This window comes from Motacilla alba, chromosome 8 (assembly GCF_015832195.1).
Source record: "Motacilla alba alba isolate MOTALB_02 chromosome 8, Motacilla_alba_V1.0_pri, whole genome shotgun sequence".
Classification (NCBI taxonomy): domain Eukaryota; kingdom Metazoa; phylum Chordata; class Aves; order Passeriformes; family Motacillidae; genus Motacilla; species Motacilla alba.
Window position 1 is genome coordinate 10774983 of NC_052023.1, and position 23296 is coordinate 10798278.

General features: G+C 40.4%; 1 protein-coding gene across 18 annotated transcripts in view; it reads right to left on the reverse strand.

The window, feature by feature from the left end:
* Nucleotides 1–23296, reverse strand: part of PTPRF (protein tyrosine phosphatase receptor type F) — a 376703-nt gene that overhangs the window by 278439 nt on the left and 74968 nt on the right. For all 18 annotated transcript variants that reach the window (XM_038143940.1, XM_038143941.1, XM_038143936.1 and 15 more), the window contains exon 2: nt 8073–8153. The gene's annotated coding sequence lies outside the window, so the exon portion shown is untranslated. The remainder of the gene's footprint in view (nt 1–8072; nt 8154–23296) is intronic.

Below are 23296 nucleotides of genomic sequence, written 5' to 3' on the forward strand. Positions count from 1 at the left end.
TGATCTTTAAACACAGCCAATGTATATTAATATTTAACCACTGCATGCTGGAGATTACATATCACTATTACAAGCTCATAGCTGTTACTTTTGCAAAACACTAAGAAAAAAAATAGATGCTGATGTCACTGATCACATGTTTTCTATTTATTGTGATAGGAAATAATCAGCTTCTCTGATTAGGGACGTGTTTATTATATTATAAGGCAACAATTTCCTTCAAGCACCCAATACAATCCACGTGCTTGACACAAACGTTTCTTAAAGGCTTGAAGGAATTTAAACACCTGTGCCCTAGAAAATACACTGGTGTTTCTAAAAAGGAAAATGCTGAAGCATAGAAGAAATTTAAACATTTGATTACACTGTTTCCTCTTGACACCTGATTGAGAAAACAAACATTTTTACATTATTAAGAGACACTAAGGGAAGCAATCCCAGTAGTATCTGGCCCTTCTGAACCACCTGGAGAAGCACTGCCACTCACCTCAGACACACATAATTCAAAAATTTCACCCTCTAAAGATAAGGAGTAAGGAAATAGCTTATTAAAATTCTGAATAAAGCAGGTGGGAAAGGACCTTGGCGAGTCCAAATCCATGCTCAAAGCAGGAGTAACTCTGAAGTCAGACTGTGCTGTCCAGAGCCCTGCCCAGCTGATTTTTGAATGCCTTCTAAAATGGAAGCACTACAAGCTCCCTGGACTCTTGCTCGATGTTCTTTCAATGCTGAAGCTGAGCTACAGGAACTTTCCTTGCTGCACCCCATGCATTTTCCCTCTTTTCCTTTCACTGGGCTCCCTCTGGATAATCCAGATACTGACATCACCCCACCCACCTGCCTAGGGCTGGGTGACCATGCTCAGACCCTCCCTCCCCCATGCTTGGGAAGCACTGCTCCCCTGACCCCACTCACACATCTCCTGCTTCAGTCCCCAGCCACCCCCAGTCTTCTGCCTGATTCATCTGGTTTTGGAACCTTGCTTGACTTGCCTTCCTCATACTTGTGACCACCAGTGGGATTCAAGCTTCCCCATAAACTAGGACCACCTCTTGTCCATCCCTTTCCTGAGATGGCAACTGACAACCCGGTCTCCTCACCCACAGTCTGGTCAGAGCCAGCTCCAACAATACCCACTTCCCATCCTAGTCCTCAGCCTACAGCCAGCCCACGTTCCCTGATGCACCACCTTGCAGCTGGACACAGCAGCACAGCTGGGGCCTCAGCAGCACTGACAGCAGCACCATTACCTTTAATTACAGCCCTGGGCATCCACTCCAGATGCAGCTTGTCCTTTCTGCAACTGTCAGCTAGTGCACAGGTGGTGATCCAGTGCCTGTCCCAAAGCAGTCTTCCTGTGCTGTGCAGCCCTGCCACGTCCTCACCACTTTGTATTTCCTCATTTCAACTCATTAAGTTGTAAGCTGTAGATTTCCACATGCCTTTTCAATCTACCATAGCCATTTAACTGTGAACTATACTTCACCGTGCTTGAGCACCTCTCAGCCTGGACTTACTTGCAGATTTAGTTAGTATTCCCTTGTCCACACCAGTAAAGAGAACAGCAAATAAAGCTCAGCCCAAGACAAACACGGGTGTATTCACATGCCTCATGCCATCTCCCTTCTTCCCTGATTTTCACAGTAAATTATGGGTAACTACACTTCAAACATGGTCCTTACACACTATTTGTTTACCATATTATTAAATACATATATTTCCTTATTCCAGAGAAATGTCACGAAGCTTTATCAGAAATTATTGAAGTCACGGTAACATCTCAGGTACTGCTATCCCTGAGTCCTTATTTTCTTATCCTCCAGATTTCTAGAAAATGATTAAAAATTTTGTTCCAATTCTCTAAGCACTGCAGTTAGACTAACTAGTCTGTAATTCCCTGGATCTCCCTTTTTCAAACTGAGGTAATGCCATTGCCCTTTTCAGTCCTTCAGGACCTCTCCTAGCCTTCCCAATTTCTAAAAGATAATTGTAAATGGTTCAAAGGTTGCTTTGCTAGTTGCTGATGTACCCTAGGGCAAATTTCATCAGGCTCTGCCTATTTGAATACACCTATCTTATCTCCTTTTTCTGATCTATCCTTTTTCTACTCTGCACTTTACTCCTATCACCTTGTTTAAATTAATTTAATGTGAAGACACACTCAAGCAATACAATAACTACATGATATCAATTTAATATTTTATGTTTCAGCTATAACATTAGCCAAAAAAAAATCAACTCCACACTATTCATGTACTATGACTATGGGCTTTTGGAGATACAGAAGAACATTTAGAAAGATTGGTCTGAGCTAGACTGAAGACTGCAAATGATTTAGAGCAATCCTCGAGTTGGGGTGTCTGAAGGGAAAACAATAAGAAACATCAATAAACTTTTTGTCTGTGTAGGACGACTTAAAGAGAAATTTTAACTGCATTTAGGAAGGATTCTATCAATTACTAAATCAGCCTGGTTTTGTTTTAAAAGAAAGAAAAATAATCCAACACTTGCCCAGTAGATAAAACATTTGATAATGAGATGCACCATTTCCTGTTGATTGCCTAAGTTATCCAGCACTGATCACTGCCAGGGGTACTGTACTGAATTAGACTGACCACTGGTCCAAAGCAGCACAGCAAGTCCCACTCCTCCACAAACACAGACAGGTATCTTGAAGCGCATTCAATTTTAATGCATTCATCCACCTGTTCTAGCCATAATTTACCTTTCATCAGCTGGAAATTACCATCCTCACGGCTGAGACGTGGCAAAACATTACGGGATCACTGCTAGTCTGCTTCCATGCAAAGCAAAACAGACAGCCTTAGATCATCCTCTATGATTTATATTTTGTTTTTCAGCAAAATGAACTAGACATGGTTGTGTGTTGTTACCACATCTCAGCTGAAGCACGTTAACTTCTTAAACTGCTTCATTTCCATCCTCAAAGACACATCAAGGCTCTGTTCTGTGATCCCCTAGGCAGAAGATGCAATGTTAATGGAGATTCTGGCTGTCACTTTTAAAAGTGACAGTTAGTTATTTGAATGCCTCAATTTCTAGAGTACCCAACTTGAAATATTTTACAAGGTCCAATTTTCAAGAAATGATGAACACTCAAAAACTGCTGGGCAGAAGTTCCCACCCCACTTGGTGTTTAAATCCAGGATCCATTTTACCTGGTATTTCTACAGAAAATCCTTTTGCAAAGCTAAAACCCTAGTACTAGTCAAAAAAAGGAAAATAATTTTCTTTTGCCAGCTGTGATGAAAATGCAACAAATGCATGCATTCTTCCAGTTACACAAAAATACAGCAGCCTAGCCCTGAATATGAATCTGTGAGTATTTTCTTCCAGAGTGGTACACTGAAAACCTTCTCTCACAAAATACTATAATCAGCTTTCAGTGAAATCTACTTTACTGGACATAATATAAAGCTTGATTTCCAACACTGTCAGGGCAGAGAACCCAGCCCATATTTCCAATCCATATATTGCTGGTACTTGTCCCTACTGCAAATGCCACCATCAGTAATCCCTGTCTTGCTGCCTGCCTCCCTTGAAAAACGGATTATAATTAGCAGAATCCCTGGATCTCATCCTTGAGTTAACGATGAATAAAACCAAGGTACAAATAGAGAGAACAGTCAGAACAGTAAAATACTGGTAGTCTCTGCTGCTGTTCCTTATTCCACTAGTGGAAAAATTCAGAGTCTATTTTAGTCAGAGGAGCTTGGTGTCATGCAATTGTTCAGTCACAGCTCAGCAAACCTCATTATTTCAGGCCTCTTTAGAAATCCTGAGTTTTGCCCCAGAGTAGGATGTGTATCCGCTTGCTGTGCACTGTGCCCCAGGAATGGCACAGCTGGCGCTCGTGCCCCGCACAGCCCCGGGAGCTGGCACAGGCACCGGGAACCCCAGCACAGTCACAACTCCGTGCTTTTCAATCCATCACCCCGCCGGGCTCTACTTCAAACCCGCAGTTTAACCAATACTGGCGGGTTTCAGCCAAGCCTATGCTGATAGTAGACAGAACGAAACCAAGTTAATTAGAGTTAAATGTAGCCTCAAAGGAGATCTCAGCACCAAAACTCCTTATGCACATTAACTTATATAGCATGTATTTTTAATGAGTTCAGCACTTGTCTCGAGTTTAGGAAACACACACACGGGGTGGCAGCTATTCAAAGCCGTTGCGCCAGAGCATGAGCAAGTGCTGACTCTGCAAGATGACAAGGTTATGTTGCCAGTTATGGAGATTCTACCTTTATTGCACAACCCTCAGATACCTAAATTTAAATTAAACAGGTGAACTGACAACACAAGAGCCACCTACCAATATACTCATCATAAAATACAAAAAGGAATGAAAAAGACCAGAGGGCTAAAGCTCATGTTCAATTTTGCAAATATGGTTAAATCTTCTTAGATCTCCACTATCTCCTGAGCCTTTTTTTTATAAATAAACTTCTGAAAATATGTATCCCTGTAGACAGCTAAAGCAAACACCTTTCAAAGCAGAAGGGAATTTTACAAGCGCAAATTTGGAGCTTTAAACCCCACCCTTCCATCTCCACATGCATTCTCCAACACTCATCATGTGAAGCCAGGTAAACGACCAGTAGCTGCGCCCTTTGGGCTCCAATAGATTAAAGCAATCTACTTATTTGTGAGATAAAACAACTTGCAAAGACTGATAAGTCCAAAAAATACACAGTCATATATAAATAAGGCTGAATTATGTCAACAAATTCTGCCAGTGCCCTTTTAAACTTGTCATTTAAGTATAGCCAGAAAACTCTATTCACTGGATTACCATGAAAAGTAAGGGGTAACTCACTGTTTTGCATTAATTATAAGTATGTTCTGGCCAATATGGCATTAAAACACAATTAAATCACTTTGAATCACATACGTTTTGCACCAACATTCTGCAGAAATATGTAACCTCTATCACAGAAAATAACCCTTCAATTAGAATATGGTATCATACCACATATGACAAAATGTAAATAAACTTAAGAATAAAAATGTTCAAAGTATTAGAGGAGCACAATGTGACCCAATGACAACATTTTTACTTTTAAAGTCAGAATGAAAAAAACTAATCATGTAGAAGTCTCAGTTTCAACTGCAATTGCAGGGGTAATGCTGCTTGCATAAAAATCCCCCAAACCATGATCACACAGATATTACACTATTTCGCTAGCAATAGCAAGCTCAAATGAAAAATCTGAACTTTATTTTTCTTTTAATCTTTTCAGGCATTATTCACTTTAATAAATTCCTTAACTTCACAACTGTAACATTCAAATGGACAGGTATTTTTGTGTATCCCTGAAAATGCAACCATACAACAATTTTAGTTGAAATGAATGACAAAAGACTGCTTCAGGACAGAGTGCTGTCTCTAAACTCCTGAAAACTTAATCTGTATTCTGCTAATCTAGGCTACAGTTTATCTTCAGGGGTTCTCCTGTAACATCATTCCTTGATGCTTTAGATTCAGCCTGATGTGATTGAAAAGGCTTCCTTTTCTTTTTTCTCCCATTCATCCACTTTTTTCCCAGGCTCTCCATCCCCTCCCCCCCAAATCATTATTAAGGAAATTATTTTAAAATAAAACCCTACAGATAAACCATGACCTAGAACAGGGAGATTCTGCCCAATTTATGTTCCAGGAAGTTGATTTACTTTAAACTACATTATTGCATGCCATTCAAACTGTACTTTCAGCCACATCTTTTAGTGACTGAGTCTGTCATCTTTTCTTTCCTAAAACCTGAGTTTACTTTAAGAATGACAGAAGACCTTCTCAGGGTCAGCTGAAAGCATTCATAACTGCACATACCAGAAAAGAAGTGCTATAAAACTGAGAAGCCCTCAAGGACAGCTGTTGTGCTGAGGAGCTGCATGACCAAGCTGCCACCTAAGCTCCCGTGTTATGTCACTTCTCCTGGTTCACTTCTGTCACCACACAGTGCCCTCCCAGGGGAGTGGCAATCTCCAAACTAAGCTCTAGGATGCTTCCAAACACAATACAAAACAAAGCACAGATGATTAATTAAGAAATGTGAAGTTAAGGGACAGATGCTACCATAATTCAGATACTGTCCAGGTCTGCAGTTTGCCAAGCCTGCCCCATCACTGGGATATGCTCGGCCCTGCTGCCCACTGCCAGCCTGGCTTCATGCTGACAGCTCCATGGGACAGGTGAGCCTGCAAGGAAGCTGGCAGGCAACAGGGAATCTGACCTGTCTGCACCTATGCATCCTCAGCACCTGTTCATGTCTTGTCTCCTGAGCTAAGGGAGAAGGGGGTCCAGTACTCAAACTCTGCTCTTCTGTGGGCACAGCAGCCCAGAGCCTTCCTGCTCACCCTCCTGCCAGTACCCAAATGCAATCACGCCAACCCAGGCTCACCTCTGAGGAAAACCAAGCATGCCATGCACCACAACAACACATCCTTCCCCGCCCTGCTGCTGTGAAACACAAGGTTTCTGAAAGCAGCCCTCCCATTGTGCTGTCTCTGTGTAACCTCTCAGGCAGCACATGCCAAACCCTGAGCACCATCTCCAACTGCACCTGCCCCTGCCCAGCCCAGCACCAGGTGCAGACAGCATCTCCTCCACAAGGCTCTGAGCCCAAAGGCCCTGGAGCAGCTTTCTCCCCACCCCAGGACCACATCAGGAGTGCCTTCAAACACACATACACAGACAAACCTACCATTTGTGCTCCCATCTCCACTTAAGCAGCAACACCAGTTCTGATGCTAGAGCAATCTTGCTTGTTTCAAGCATCAGCATCTTAGCTAATGAATTTTTGCTACTCTTCTGCACTCAACAAATACTAGGCTGAGTGACATATAGCCTAATTGACTGTTAAGGTCACCGGCCAGCTCTTTAATTTTATTTAGTGCACTTTGAGACAGTTCATGAGTCATTAGGGCCTTATTCTTGGGGACACAAGGACACGTAATACACACTAATAAAGAGCATAATGTGATCTACTACGTGTATTTTACAGACTGTCAAATTAGAAAGATGGCATTAAATATTTCTTTGCAATGTTTGCTATATTTTTAATAATTGATGATTTTAACATACATAAAAATATTTGTCTATTTGTCACAGTCTGTTGGTGTATTTCTAACTTGTAACACTGCTGTAACTCTAAGAAAATTCTTTAAGTAGTAAAAGTCACATTTTAAATACCATCTTGAAGAGAAAAAAGGGCTCAAGGGAGATCTAACTTAAAAATTTCTTACTTAAAAGGGGAAAAAGAGACATTTTCCAAGCTGTTATTCATGATATTTGATTTTATGATCTAAATTGTAATTCAGAGCACACATGTGTCAGGAACTTTGCAATACTTTTGAAAGGGATCAGCATCACTAATCAGGCACTGAAATCCAATTTCTGGGAGAATCTGGGAGCTCAAACCTGCACATTTTAGCTGGCTTGGAAATATCTTTGAAAAATAAAGTTAAATAGTAATTATACATAAGTGTGCTTGAGAAACTTTACACCTGTCTTGACACGAATCAGATCTTTGCATGGGTGATGAAATTCTTGGCATTGCTTTAGGTGATTGGGATGGCATTAGCTTAGGCAAGGTAAGAATTCAACAGCCACAAGCCTAGACAGGTAGGATAAAGGAGTTACTGATTCAAAAAGGCACGGCAGCTTATCTGTGGAAGTCTGAACATGATAATCATTTAACATAAACAGATCTGCTGATATTTATAGAAAGGAATTTCAACTCATAAGTAACAATGTTAAAAAAAGGACACCAGTGTCCCTAATCATATTTTCCACAGGTCCTCCCAGCTCCTTGCAGATTGTTGCTACTAAAACTCAGACAAGGGAGGAAAGAAAAAGAAAAAAACAAAGAAGTAAAAAGAGGAACAAAGAAAAAAAGCCAGAGGTAGGTAGCTGGGTATGGTATCAGGACCATAATGAACTTGTTGGCAATCAGTGTTTGAGTGCTGGCTATGCTACAAGACTCCTGCAACCTTTGTCTCCCTCTGCCTCAGTTCCCAGTCTGTAAAACCAGGTGATAATATTTCCTTACCTCACAGGAACGTTCTCAGAATAAATCCATAAATGCCTGGAAGACACTGAGACACCACTGTGACAGAGGCCATAAAAATACCTAGGGGAAAAGCAAACAACATAAGAATAAGTGTCAGAAGTGACCAAAACAGCAGAGACATTCACAGATTAAAAGCTACAGCAAAGATTAAAACTTTGCTTAATGACCTGAATTCTCCACCCTGGGGAAGAAGCACATATTCCCATACAGCACTTTTAAAACCATGACAGCAAGGGACAATTTCCCCTTTTCTCCTTGCACATGACACAATCATGAGAATTCACCACCAGATGCAAGCAGGAAAGATGTTTACAGATCATTAGCTTAGCCCTCCATGACAGGTATCACATCCAAGTACCCCAATCACAGCAACAGAGCCCCACATACTGACAGTGCTCTTCCTCAGCCTCCACATCCAATTCTAACTGCGGAGCTGAGCTCCTCCGGTAGTTAAAAAACTTTCAGCCTAACACTTATTCCTGAACAGCTTTTATCCATTTGTTTTCATGCCAACATTGATCCAGCAGCTTGAACAGCTTTTCCCTATCCCTGAAGTTTATTTCCCTGACAATAAAAAATGAATTACACCACCTCCCTGCCAGGGCTCATTTGCCCACCCAAATCAAGCAAGCTCTTATCACCCCACATCAGCATCTTCTGCCCAACCTCATCCTTGTGGCCCGCTACCACCTTGCAACTGCCCAAACGTGTTTCTCCAGCATTTTCAGCTGGGAGCCCTCTCCATCCCAACCAGTGAAGAGCAGAAGCTTCTCTCCTAATGCCTTCTAAGGTTATGACCTGGCATGCCATCACCATGGAGGTATGTCCCATTTCGTCTGCTCTGGGTCTCAAGCTCTTTCTGAAAGACACCTTTCACAGCACTGACCATGCCTCCTACCTGTCTCACCTCTGAGCCCTCAGGGCACTGCTCTGTGGTGCCAGGGACATCACAGGGATCGTGCATGGTCTCCCTAAAAACATACCTCCTATCTTCAGTGTCAACTCAACCCACAGCTGACGGCTTGAGCTCAACTCCACCGCTAAGCATATTTTAACATGAGCCAAATGACTACAGCCCTCAGAAGGATAAGTGATTCAAAATTATGCAAATGCACAGAATACATTATTTAGTCTTTATCATTTACAAAGTACGCATTTTGTAAACAGCTTCATCCCTCTTATGGAGAGTGTGACGGTGCCCTGAAATTTGGGTGTCTGATGGTTGCTGCATCATGCACTGATCATCATAGCCTTGGTGGGAGAGGGTTTGCTCCAGTTCTGAGGTGAGACATGAGGCTTGAACAGCCTGCCCAGTGTCCCCTGTGCTCAGAGATACCTCCACCTACCCCCTCACACACACAACCCCTTGGAGATGCTCTCTCATCCCCTCAACAACTCAGCTGACCAGGACAACAAAGATACCCCCAGTTTTTCCATTTCTGAGGGGAGAGGGCAGTTCCTTTCCTCCTGGCACTTTGTGTAGAACCAGCTCAGGAGCTGCTCGGACAAGCACTGGAGCTGGTAGGAGGGGAACAGCAACCTCCCCCCTCTTGCTGGCAGTTTGCCCCCAGATCAGACTGGGATGTATTGGAAACCTCAGCCCAGGGAACCAGAATACACTCACCTTACCAAGGACTCGGATCCATTTAAAACTGTGCTCTAATAACCTTCACAAATAAATATATTATGCAATTTATGTTATGCAGCATTGACTTCAATGACTCTGTAGCAGTGCTTACACTACTATATTTACTTCTGGCACACACTGGCAGCCTTTGCTGTAATTATTCTGAGCGTGCTCCTGTTCTAAACCTGGAGGTCTTACCCTGCCAATATCTATGCACAATGCTCCTCAGTATGTTTTCCATAACTTTGACCACACTGTCCTTCTTTCTTCTATCCCTGCAAGCTCTTCTATCCAGAACATGTCAAGAGGTTTTCCTCCTTTCACACAGGGTCCCAATTTTATAACCCAGCACCTCTCCCTCAGCATCAGATCACCAACTTCCACCTTCAGCTGTCTCACACCGCTGGTCTCCATCCCTCAGGAGAGAATTTTAGACAAGCACTCTGGCACCTCCTCTGAAATCTGAAGAAAGCCCTCTTTTAGGCACGCACACATCCACCTTGATGCCCACGGCGCGGATCAGCATACTAAATAAACAGAAGAGAGATTATATAGCTTTGTTTTTTCCCTTCCCCCAGACTAACAAAATGACCATTTCAGTACTGGGCCTTTCCACTCTCTTCATTCGTCTTTGCTGTAGGAATGGCAGTTGCATCTGAGTGGAATCCATCCAACAGTAAGTGGTTTGTTAATTCCCAGGACACGTTGCATGCAGAGAAGGATACTTAAGCTACTTAAAAGGCAACCCTTTAATAAATGCATAAAAATGCTTGAAATTTCTGCAAGCCAACACTTTAAATTAATGACTTCATTTAAATATATCAGTCTCTGCCGCTAATTGTTATATTGCTTTTTATGCATTCTTTTAAATGCACTGCTTCGAAATCCTATAGAATTTGCTATAGTTCTAACACACAGTTGCAGTCATTCATGATACACATTCATGTATTTCACTAGAAACTTCTTTCTCCCAAGAGCTTAAGTAGCTTTTTGCATCTGTGTAACAGGGGTAGTTCAAGTCAAGTATTCTCAGCTACACCACAGTGACACTACCGCTAGAATAGGAAGTGGAAACATGTCACTTTAAAAGACAAAAAACAAAACAAAACCAAAACAATTAAAAAAACCCCAAACAACCTCTTCTACATTGAAAATATTAAGATTGAGCAAAGAATTTTAAGATAAGGTTAGAAAACATTGTCTGTCATATTAAGCAGTGTTTAACTAGAAATTGAGGATTCCTGGAAATCCCTGCCACAAGTGGATCTGTGCACGCCAAAGTGATCACTTCTGCTCTGAACTTCTTTGCGTCTATTCATCTAACAGATGTGTTTAGAATTTTATACTTATTCCATTTTGGATGTCTTAACTGACTTTATAAAGGAGATGTTCTGCTTATACAAGGAAGGGGCATTTAAACATTAGGATGTTGAGGATTAAACATGAACAAAAAAATTAATCAGCAGTGACAAAAGTGGTGATGGCAGTTCACTGGAGATAACCTCCTCCGTGCAGCACGCTGCCATCTCCATCTGCTAATTCAGGCTGCTGGAGGCCTCGAGTGATGAAAGAGAGACCATACCAACAGGATTTTAGCACACTGAAGTACATACAGCTTCTCCCCTCCCACAAGTTAAACTCAAGGCCGTAAGGAGCAGTGGGGAGGCTGCCAAGAATAAGTGCCATGCTTCTTGACCTGCAGCATTCTGAACAAGAGCCCAGCATCTCCAGCTGCACGTGGACACCTCTTCTGCTCAAAACATGAGCACTATCACCATGGGTTTTGCCAGTTTCCATGTGCCAAGCCAGGAATATTTTCTGGAACTCTTCAAGGCAGAGTTTTCAATCTATGAGACAGTGTTTACTGAACAGTCAACACCAGCAACAATGAGCTTTCTATGCAGCATCGACAACAGCAAGGAATTCTCATCTCTTGGTGAGCTCCCATGCTGGCTGACACTGCAAGAGGCACTGCAAGGGGCCAAGAAAAGCCACAACTTATCACAAGAAAATGGCAAATTGTGAAAAACCTGCATCACAAGGTTACCTGCCTAGGCACAGCTTCAACACAGCTCCATAAATACCTCAGTCTAACAGTGACAGAGGTTAAAAACCTATTATCTTTCCCAAATGACAGTCTGAACACATGTTCAATAGAACACCCCGCCTCACCAAGCTACAAAGTAGATTCTGCTTTTTCAGTTCAACAAATACAAACCACAGGGAGCTTTTTAAATGAAAGCATTACAAAGATTACATTAGGCAAGTCTGATCTACTGTAAAACACTCACATACAACATTAAGAGGTAGAACAACCTTTAACACCTGCTTTCTCTTCAAACGCAGCACTACCTCTGTGCATGGTTTGGCTCTTAATGGGATGAATTCTCAAGCTAATTTGTATGGCTTACTCCACCAGCAAATACTACTTCAAGTGTTTGGGATCTAGTTCCACTAATAGTGAACTGGTGAGAATATTCTTTTAAGAGTGTGTATTCCACAGTGCTGCTCAGCCAGCTGCCGCCCTGTGGGATGGATCCACACAGCGGAGAATATTTTCACCCTGGTGTGAAATGTTGTGACACAAGAGGAGGTGCAGCAGCTGTAAAAGCATTGCATGATCCAAGCAGCGTTGAAAGTCATCATCATAAATATTCACAAGCAGACAGAATTGTTTTCTTACTAACAGCACATTGTTATTCACAAATATTAATTAGTTTCTAAATACCACCTGTTACTCAGCCCTCCCTCCACCATGTGACACGGGCTCCATGGCTGGCTTGCAGACTGTCCACACTGCTCAGAGATTTAATGATGTTTCAACTTCCAGAGCTCACTCAGCTACTGGGAGGAGAGGAAGGGAATAATTACTTACTTATGTCTTTCTCTGCTGACCTCTCTGGCGGATGAAACGAGCAGCTTTAATGGCCTCTGACAAGAGGCTGGTCCAGTCCTCCTTAGACAGGAAGGATGACAATTGCACTAGTAGGTCTTTGGCGTGGAGAATGATTTTAAAGATCCAAACTCCAAAGACCTCAGTGAGGGGAGAGCTCAATCTCAAAACTTCTCCCCAGTGGAGGGAAGAAAGCTGCTAATGCAACCACTCGCATTTCCAGCGATCACTCACACTTCAGACAGAGCTGAGGCACCAGGAATTGCCTGTCACATCCTACAGTATAAATAAACCGCAGACTGCCAGGAGGAAAGCTGTTACAAACCTTGGCAATTTTCTTTGGATTTCTTTAGATCACTTCTTCAAAGGATCTCTCTGTAGTAAGAGGTACATGTGCAGACAGACAGCCAATATGGGATTCCTCTTCCTCCCCACCATCAACAACCTCCTCCTAATTATGTGCATCACCGATAACATGAGAAAGTTGGGCAGAGCGCTGAGGAACTGGGCAGAGCACAAATAAAATGCACAAGTTAATAGTTCACTTAAGTTTGAAGTGACACAGATGAATGATTAAGTACTGTCTTGTTTTCTACAAACTCGGGATGGAAGATCCCTCAGACCTTTCAAAAACACTCCTCCTGCTCAGTGTCCAGCAGAGACAGCCAGGGAGGATGAGCTTATCGTGATGAATTCAAATTAATACAAAAAAAGAATGGAACTATTTTGAGCCTGGGGCTCACACTTGGCCTCACTGGAAGAGATGAACCTGAGCATTCTCCTCACAGATTCCAGCTGAAAAACTCAAGCTCTGAAATGCAGCATTTGGCATTGACAGTACCTGAGGAAGCAGTGCTGTCTTTTCAGTGCAAATGTAGCGCGAAGGTTGTTATCCCACAGCTGCCAGACTCAATACCAAGGCACAGACACAAACTTGTATGTTTTCCAGGGAGGAGACACAACTATTCAATACACCTCCCTGTAACATCAGATTTTTCTTACCACCATGATTTCACTGGTACATTCCAATCTGAATATTTCTTAAACTGTTTTTATTAAGACCTTGTGCATCAGGCTGTCAGCTCTACAGAACAACTAGAGTAGAAGAGCTAATAAATTTCAGATTTTAGATGAAAAGTCAGAGCTGTTTTTGCTGGAAAACCTAACTGCATGGCAATTTAACCTTGTCCTTGCTAAATATGGAATGGGGAATGCAGTCAGGGCTTGATATCCTCAAACTCCTAGTAAAAAAAAAATTCTGCCATAGTTCCTGCAGACAGCAATAACTTAGAGTTTGGACAGTCTCACATTCAAGTTTTTAAGATTATAAAACTGGGAAGTGGGAGGGCAAGGAGCATACACACACACATGGAGTCAGTTATTCAATTTCTTAGGGACTTGAACGACTGGAGCTGAAGTTAAGCTTCGCTAGAGCTATATTTAGTTCTGCACAAATACAAATTAGGAAACACTTTCTTCCCAGTTACTAATGCAGTGTGACAGGAAACAATTATTTGCTCAGTGTCTAACGTTACCTTTGGTGACTATCTAGTTCACAGAAGCTGTATATTGTATAATAAAGAACCAAGCTGATATTCTGCAAATCAGTGAGAAAACTTATTTAGGAAGATGAAGAAGCATTTGATTTGAACTACATCTGAGCTACACTGGTTTTAGCTATGCAGACAGAGCTAGTGCTGAGGCATCTTCTGCTTTGATAATAAACAGAGTCAGTTTGCTTTCCAAATTCTACATTAATTTATTCAAGAACTCTGTGGATATCTAAAGAATATCATGGTTCCCCTAAAGTGTAGAACAGAGCTAGGCACAAGGACAGAACAATTAAAATAAAAATAAAATCCATCTTTTATGATTTCAAGTGCCGGTTTCTCTCTACGAAAAATGCAATTCTCTGTCACAAGGAAGCTCTCAGCTCAGCAATTACTTCAGTCTTCAATCTCTACAAAACACAAAAGACAGCAAAATGCATGATTCACATGAAGGGCTAGTTAGACCTTGGAAACCAAGCCATGATTGTATAGAGGAGTCCCACGTGCTTCAGAAGGGCTCAAAAGGCTGCACTCAAGAAATCCCAGGCATGCGGCTGAGAAGAAACCCTGCTCCTGCCTACTACAGCGATAATGTCCACTAAGAGGCTTGGAGTTTCTAGGCCATCCAACGCAGCATCCTTACACACTAAGTTAGAAAGAATACAACACTACTGCACAAATGTGTCATTTTATCTGGCAACACCAGGCAAATACTTGCAGGGCCCTTTGCTATAGTGAGTCACATGAGTATTTCTAGAGCTGAAGGGGATGACATTTCATGTTTGGCTTAACTAAGACCCAGGATAACCAAAAAGATGCCCTGTGTATCAGCATTCTGATGACCTTTTCAGTTCCAGATCCCTTTGAGATGGAAGGCAGATGAGCCCTTGGCACCATCCAAAAAATCATCAATAGCCAAGGTTTCTTCAGCCAAAGCTGGACTACTAAAATATATGCACGTCTTTGCCTAACCATCCACAGCTTTTTTTTGGGAAAAAAAAAAAGATAAGGTGAACTGATAAACATTTGGTTTCTTGGTATTGTCTTTTAAAACATTATCGCTTGTTCTGATAGTAGGTTCTTGGAGCAAGTCAAACCTGGAAATACGAGTTCCAGGCACAAAGCAAACAAACCTCTCAACATAAGGCAAAACATTTCTTCAGAGATTCTGAACAATCTCTCTTGCCTACAAGTGCCAGGTATGACTAAGTTTGATGAATAATTACAAGGATTTCCAGGGAGAAATGACACCACTACTCCCACTTTTACAAAATCTAGGAACATTGCTTATGTGCTCTATCTTCTTTGAGGATCCGGTGGCAAGGGGGAAAATTCATGCCCCACCCTGGGCAACTCAAGGTTTGACCAGGAATTTTACTTTAGATGCCCATGAGGTCCCTGCCTATGTTTTACTTACTACATGTTTACTGTAACAAGGTAATTCCTACAGTGCTTCCTATATTGATCAGCAAAACCCATGTGGAGTCAAAGACTTATCTTGTCTATACTGCTGGAGGGAGGGGGGCTAAATTTTTTCAGATACATCCAACTGGCACACTAGTATTTTATCCAAGCACCGCTGTGCATCTCACCCCCATTTCCAATAGCGTCAAAGCAGTGGGAACTATCACAGATCTGCATGACTTGGGTAGAGGTGCATATGAATATTCAGCCCACAGATCTTGCTAATACCAAAGGGCAGCAACTACGTCATCCTGTTCAGAGATATACCAGATTAAAGACTTTTCTCTCTTTCAGCAGTACTGACACTGCCAGGCTGGTACACCAATACACGCACGAGCCTGACAGAACAAGTGGCTGGGGCTCTTCAGGGAGCTGATGGAAGGAAGGTAAGTGCGTTCTCTCGCTACTCCTGCACATGTTATTCCCGTACATGTAACACTGCAGAGCAACACTCTCCATGACTAAACCACAATAGTTGCTGTCAATGTTTACTGAAGCGACCAGATTGGACTTTCAGCATCAAGCACAGGCAGGCCATGTTCACCTTCGGGTTTCCTAGAATCTTTTAAGTTATTATATGACTCTATACTGCTCCTTGACTGTTCTCTCAAAAGAGAGGACGCAAAGCAAAACAAGGCTCTAGCTTGGAACAAGATGAACAATTACTGTGGAAGAGACTCATTTTCACTAGAAATCTCATTTCACACTTTTTCTCACTCCTCCAAAGAGTCATCCACTTGCCCTCCTCACCACAGCGCTACAATAATCAGGAGGAAAAGTAGGAACCTCCTTTCTGATATAGCTTCCCATGTTGTACATCCTCTCCCCTCCTCAGAGTATTGAGCTTATAGGCAAATGTACAATATGAACAGAATCTTGAAGAACTTAACAGAGGTATACGGAATGAAGAAACACAGATGACTGGCATACAAATTATTATTAGCTACTAAGTAATCAAAGGGATAAAGACACATGTTTCAAGAATGAGTAGCTAATTACTAGTAATTAGGATTAGAGTTACTCTTTTTAAGAAATTCACTATTATACATCAGCCTACTGTATCTTTTCTTGCATACAGAATAACTGGTACTGGAGAGGATAGATCTCTCTTCATCCAAAGTATCCATTCCCCAAACAGTCACCTCGACCTTGGAATCCGCCAAGGATAAACCAGAAGGAGTATTTCATGCCACACACAAGATCTCAAAATCTCAGCTCTCTACATTGTATAAGCCACAGTTATACCGTTGTCCCAGAAAAACCTGTGTCGTTTCCCAGCTAGCTTGGAAAAGAGAAAAAGAACAGAATGTGGTTACTGCCATTTTGTCCAGGATGGGCTAGAAAGGAGCACACTCCAAGCACTGCTCAGTGGTTCTCCACTTCCTCTTTTGCAAGGATTTAATTCCACATCAAGCAGACTCCTGCACAGAACTGACTTTAAGGGACTCTAGAAATGTTTGAAAGGTTTTAGAAGAAGAGAAAAGCACACAGTTATCTGGTCAACACCAGAAGAGCAGAACAGCTCTAGCACGGTGTGCAGAAAGAGATCTGAGCAACTACATTACAAACAAACTCCTAAGAGTGACACCAACAGGACAGCCAGCATGAAGTCAGGACTAGGATTGTTATTCTGAGGATTAACTGCTCTCAGCTTTCTTTGCTTGCCCAGTGGTGTACTCCACAGGACAGCAAGTTCTTGCTGTAATAAAAAAAAACCTTGTGTTACAAGAAAAGTTATAAAATTAATGCAATACAAAGGAATGGCTTGATTGGTTTTAATCCATCACAACTCACTGAATCAGACCAAGCTCACATAAGCATTGCCAGAAGTGTGTCCTCCACTGCACCAAAGAGCTGATGTTTATATCTGTCTCTCACAAGGCTTTTGACACAAAGCCTGAAGACCCAAAGAATGCATTAACATTGGAGAATCAGCAGCAATGTCCAAACCAGTTAACTGCTACCGGCAAACCCCAGTTTATGTATAATCCATCTTTAACACCTTTATGTAACATACTAGGCTCTTTTCTTTCACATCCTCTAAAAGGGTACCAACAATCAGAAAAAGCATCAGTCTGCACAAACCAAAACTTTTTTGATGTTTTCCATAGGTGTTTTCCTTTCTGAGCAGCAATGCTGCCATCCCAGACAGGAGCTGGAATTCCAACAGTCATTACACTGGAACATCCAATCCCTACCAAAGGTGAGATGCAGCTTAAAATTGAAATACAGGTGTCTAAAGTGAACACAGATTAACACATTTACTCTATCACACATTCATTACTACAGAGCATCTATTACATATGCATATTAAATGTGGATGAATATACTTATGAAGTCTAGACAAGCATATTTTCAATTAATAAACAGCTTTCCCCACTCCCAAACCAAAATTATCATAAATTATAATCCCCAATGAGTGATCTCCTATAACAAAGTATTAAAATAAAGAACATTTTAAAAAGTTATTTACAATCCAAACACTCTAGTTTTATGCTTAGTAAAATACACCAAAATTCTGTCTCAGAAATGCCTGTATTTCAATTTTATATATGTGAATAAAGCACCAAAATTTGAATATACTGATAATAGTAAAATAAATGCATCACATATCCATTTTGCCTTACAATTTCACATCTATACCATCATGCACTGAAATGCAAACATTACAACATGGATTCCCACATTACTTATAATGGCAGCATCAGCACTACATGTTCAGATGGATGATTAATAGTACCAATACAGTAACACCTTTGGATAGTCAGAGCTCTGATTTGTGGTAATCACAAATACAAGAAATCGTAATTTCTTTTCATCCTTATGCTTATACACATGCTTACATAAGTGACACAGAATGAAAGAAACTCTCAGATACATGAATTTCTCTTTTCACATGGTTAAGGATTTTTCCTTGAGAAGCAAAATAAATGTTTATTTTAAATACATACTTTAAAAATGTCCTAACATACTTTAAAAAATAGGTTAATGTTTCTAAAGCATTACAACTTAATTTATATATTGGTAAATAGGCTTAAAATAATTTATGTACTGAAAGTATTCAGAACATAAATTATATTTAAAAAACCTACATTTGCTTGCCACGTCTTCAAGAAAAGCAAATCAGCAGGTTAAACAATGAAAATTAATGCATGAAACCAACTCTAAATAATGATTGACCTTTTGACTGACATAAAAATAGCTTTTTTCCTAATTCCAGTTTATCCAGTTAATTTAATTCAAAGACTTGTTTTGCTCAAAAGAAGAAATCAATTAAGAAATAACATAGCATGAAGTTTTGTTTTTGTTCTCCAATCTAAACATTTAGAGCAAGAGGATGAAATCTACCACTTACAAAATTTTATGGGGCCAAAACTACTTTCCAGTCACTAGTTAGAATTAATTACTATTTTAAAACTTGAAAGCCCTCCCTTACCAATTCAAAAAGCAAAATGCCCTGTTGCTTTAGACTTATATACCAAAGAAATTAAAGAAAAACTCAGTTTACTGTACAATATTGTTTCATGCATTTGAACTGAATTCAAATTTTGAAATCAATACAACTATATATTCAGCACACAGTGTTAAACAACTATTTTACTACCAAAAATATGAAGTACCTAGGTGCTTATTTGGCATAGCCAGACAATTATAACATACGCTTAGAAGGCTGACAAAAGGTGCTACCTTACTGTAAAAGTTGTACTTAGCAGTAAAAATCAAGGCAATCTAATAATTACCAAACTACTAATAATTAACCTCCCCTTTGAGAAATGTAACAAAGTAAGATCAAAGGAACCAATTTACTTCAAAGTTTCTGCTTGATTTACATCACCATTTAAATTATGTTTCAGAGAATGAGATATTTATTACAAAGTAGCAAAAAGAAAAAAAAAAACCAGGAGCGGAAAGATTTAATGAACTCTGACAATGTTCTCTATTTTTAGCGTCATACCAAAATTACCATATATTTGGCAGAAATACTCCTGAAGATCCTTGAGCTATCCTATTGGTTTTGTAGCTGATAGTCTTTTAATTTAGGAATACTCAGATGGGATAAAACTCAAGAGTGAGTTCTTTTACAATTACTTGGGAGCTAGGAAGGCTGGGGTGCTTGAATAGATTTCAGCATATCCCTTTCCATGCTGGGATTGTGTTCCTGCTGGTGAATTGAAGCCTTCTAAGTACTCCTCATCCTGCACCGACAAGGAACATCTGAATGATACTTCAGAGCCTGCAGTGGGATTAAGCAAAACATCCCAGGGCTCCAACACAATCTCCTACTGATGAGGGAGAGAAAGGAGGGAGGACAACTTCTTATCACTGTCATGGTATTTTTCCTTTATTACAAGAATTAAAGAATTATGAGAAACGTACAAAGTTAATGCAGACAAATGATATTTTTTTATCTCACTAGTATTTTAATTAAAACCTTTTGTCATGTCTGCTAAGCAAGTTCAAAGTATTGCAATTCAGTAGCAATGGTAATGCAGAAGTCTTGTTAAGCTCAGAGAAAAGAAATGTTTTCAACTTTTACAAAATCAGCGACTGTAATTACTAGAGGAATAAATCAAATTTATAGCAGGCAAACACAGGACATAATAATTTTTTTTTGTGCGGCCATAAATGAGTTTGTTTTTGTTGCAATGCGATAAAGTTTAACATTTTCTGCATGTCAGACAGACTATTTTGATAATATTCTTTACATTTCCTCCTTATTAAAGAGATGAAAAATTTGTTATTAAGATATTCAAGTCATCACAATACATCTTGTTACTGGATAAGCTTCAACAAAACCTTGAAGTACTTTTTCCTAACCTCATTAACACAATAAACGCGTAGCCAGAGTTCTTACTTCAATATTAGACAATATTTTGTTCTTGAAAAATATCAAGATGTAGAACTCAGCAAATTATGGCAAATCAGTTGTTGTGGGGTTGTTTTTTAGTTTTTTTTTTTATTCTGTTCAGAATGCTGCAACACGGGAGACAAAGGCAGTTTTTTTTCATTATATGCAAAGATCTTTTTTTCAGTTTAACTGAACTCTAGATTAAAAAGCTGGTTTTTTTTTAATCATGCCATACACTACCTCTGCTATTTAAAAGTATTTTTCCATCTCCACTTTCACTACTAGCCGTTTGTGAAGAACAATTTCTGATTACTAGGTTATTTTTAATTTGCCTACCTCTATTCACAAAAAGAAGGAAGCATGTAAAATGGCCCATTTGATAGACTTTAAAAACTTGAATAGCTTACATATGTAAACTGATTACAGTTTGCAAAACCTGAAAGTAATGTTATCAAAACATGGGCTTACTTCAGCAAACAATGGCAGTCCTAACCACGAAAAAGCTCCAGCACTCACTGGCATCAAACCACAGTAGCAGACCATGAACACAAGTGATTTGTTCTTCGCTTAAATGTCAGTTTTCAAGAGTAAATATTGTACATACACACACGTGTATGCATTTGAGCACACATACAAAGGCTGCCCATAACCAAATAAACCCGTAGCTCCTCCTTGAAAAAAAGCATTTTTATGAGACTGCCTAGCTCAAGTCGGGAAAACAGTTTGCACCAAGTTATCCAAAAGGTCTTCATTTAAAAATTTCAGTTTCTCCTTGATGTGGTCTGAAAAATTACAATGGAAAGATAGAGCATTAAATCGTGCAGGTAGACTGTCACCTGCAGTGAGAGACGGCTGAGCGATGCCACCACAACGGGAAGGATGGCTCCGAAAAGATTTCTGCAGGATCGCTGTGGAAAGACCTTTATCAGCTAGTGACTATAAATTTATTTTCTGCAAAGGAACCTTCGGGCATAATGTGCACAGAAAGGACATAAAAGGCAATCTGTCTATCAGTGAAAGTTAAAAGTAAATGTGAAGGCAGGAGAGGCAGTGTATTTTGTTGAAATATGTAGATGTGCCACTTAGATCTCAATGCGCGCCACCTCCTGACACCAAAGGGTGAAATGTTCTGATCTCTGCTGGCAATATTTATACTGAGGAAGCCTCCAGTATTTTATTTGAATTTCCTAAATGCCTACGATCTCTTCTCCAAAAGCAAGGGAGTTGGGTGAGAGCCCTCTGCAGGTCTGGCAAACAGGCCATTGAGCCTATGAACCATCTCACCAGCATCACCTGTTTCCATCTCAGCAGCACTCATCAATCTACTTCCAGAAGACAACTGAGGACCACAGAAAGCAAATTCACTTTGTTATCTACAGTAAGAGATAAAACCCCTCAGCAAGGACCACTGAGCCTGCAGCACAAGCTGGGCAGGAGGCCAGCATCACCTGCACCGCTGGCCAGGGCACATGAAAGCTACAACTCCGCTTCTGCCTGCAGACAGCTTAAGACATCAAATCATTCAGAAAGTTTTAGGTTTTCACCTTTCTTCTTGCTTCTGACAGATGACTCCTGTAAGTTGTAATTTTAAATAAAAGAAGAGCAACCACGTCCTTTAGGAACAGGTTTTCTTTGTAAGTAACAAAATAACCATCACCCCCTAATCCAATAAAGCCTGTAAACAAAACCAGTAACATTCCATCAAATGCACACGCAGAACTCGAGCCCAAGTTCATCAGATGCATACACAGAAAAAAATCTTAGGACCTGTGTAACACAACCCAATTCTCTACAAGGCAATATAAAATATAATTATCTAAATATTTTTTAAATATAAATACAAAGATTAAGTAATACAGAAAGAGGGCACAGGATGTAAAGGGCAATGGATCTAAAGAGACACTTTTAAATATTTAACCAATTTTTCTTTCTGGGGGCATGGGACCCAAAGGCCAGTGGATCTAAAGATACGCTTTTAAATATTCAAGCCAGTTTTTCCCCGGAATTTTTATCATCCTATTAACATAAGTTTATACATTTTGTATAATACGTTTGTGCATTATAATTTTTTTTCAATTGTTTAATCTTCCTATTTCTATTTTTTAAACATCCAGCAATTGCTCAAGCCTCTGGGTGTATTTATTTTAATTAAATACAACAAAATCAAGTGAAAAAGCTTTTGCATTTTCTGAAAAAGGAGACCACTCTGAATTTTCCTTGATGTGTCACAATAGAGATCTGTCAGATACATCCCCAGAGTAACCCTGCAAAGACAATAGCTGTGCCAGCAGCAATTTGTCTGTATTGTGAAGGCAAATATTTAACAAACAAAATAAAACAAAGAGTAATTTAATATTTGTATTGTGTTTGCACAAAGAAGTGCTGATCAGAAGGAGTACTGAATGCCCGGGGTAGCACCTTCCTCCCTGCACCCATACGAGGGCACACTCCCAGACCCCAGATACAACGGGGGACAGACAAGGTCTGGGACAGACTGACAATCCAGCTGTATATGGTTAAACTTTAGTTCTCTTTAAGCAATCAAAAGCATCTGCTTTTATTCCACAAAGATGGATACCAACATATTTTGACAGAAGGCCTGTCAAATCCCAAGCAAGACTGCCCACCAGCTCACCTCACCCACATACTGTCCAGTCCTCACTCAACCAGTGGGGTTGGCAAAGCATCACTTCTTTCTTCAACAGGTCCCACTGGCGTACCTGTGGATGAGTCTTAACTCTACACTGCATTCATCAGCCTCCTGGGTTTTTACTTTTTGTAGAAAAAATACACTCAAATCTTTGGTGAAACCAAATTATA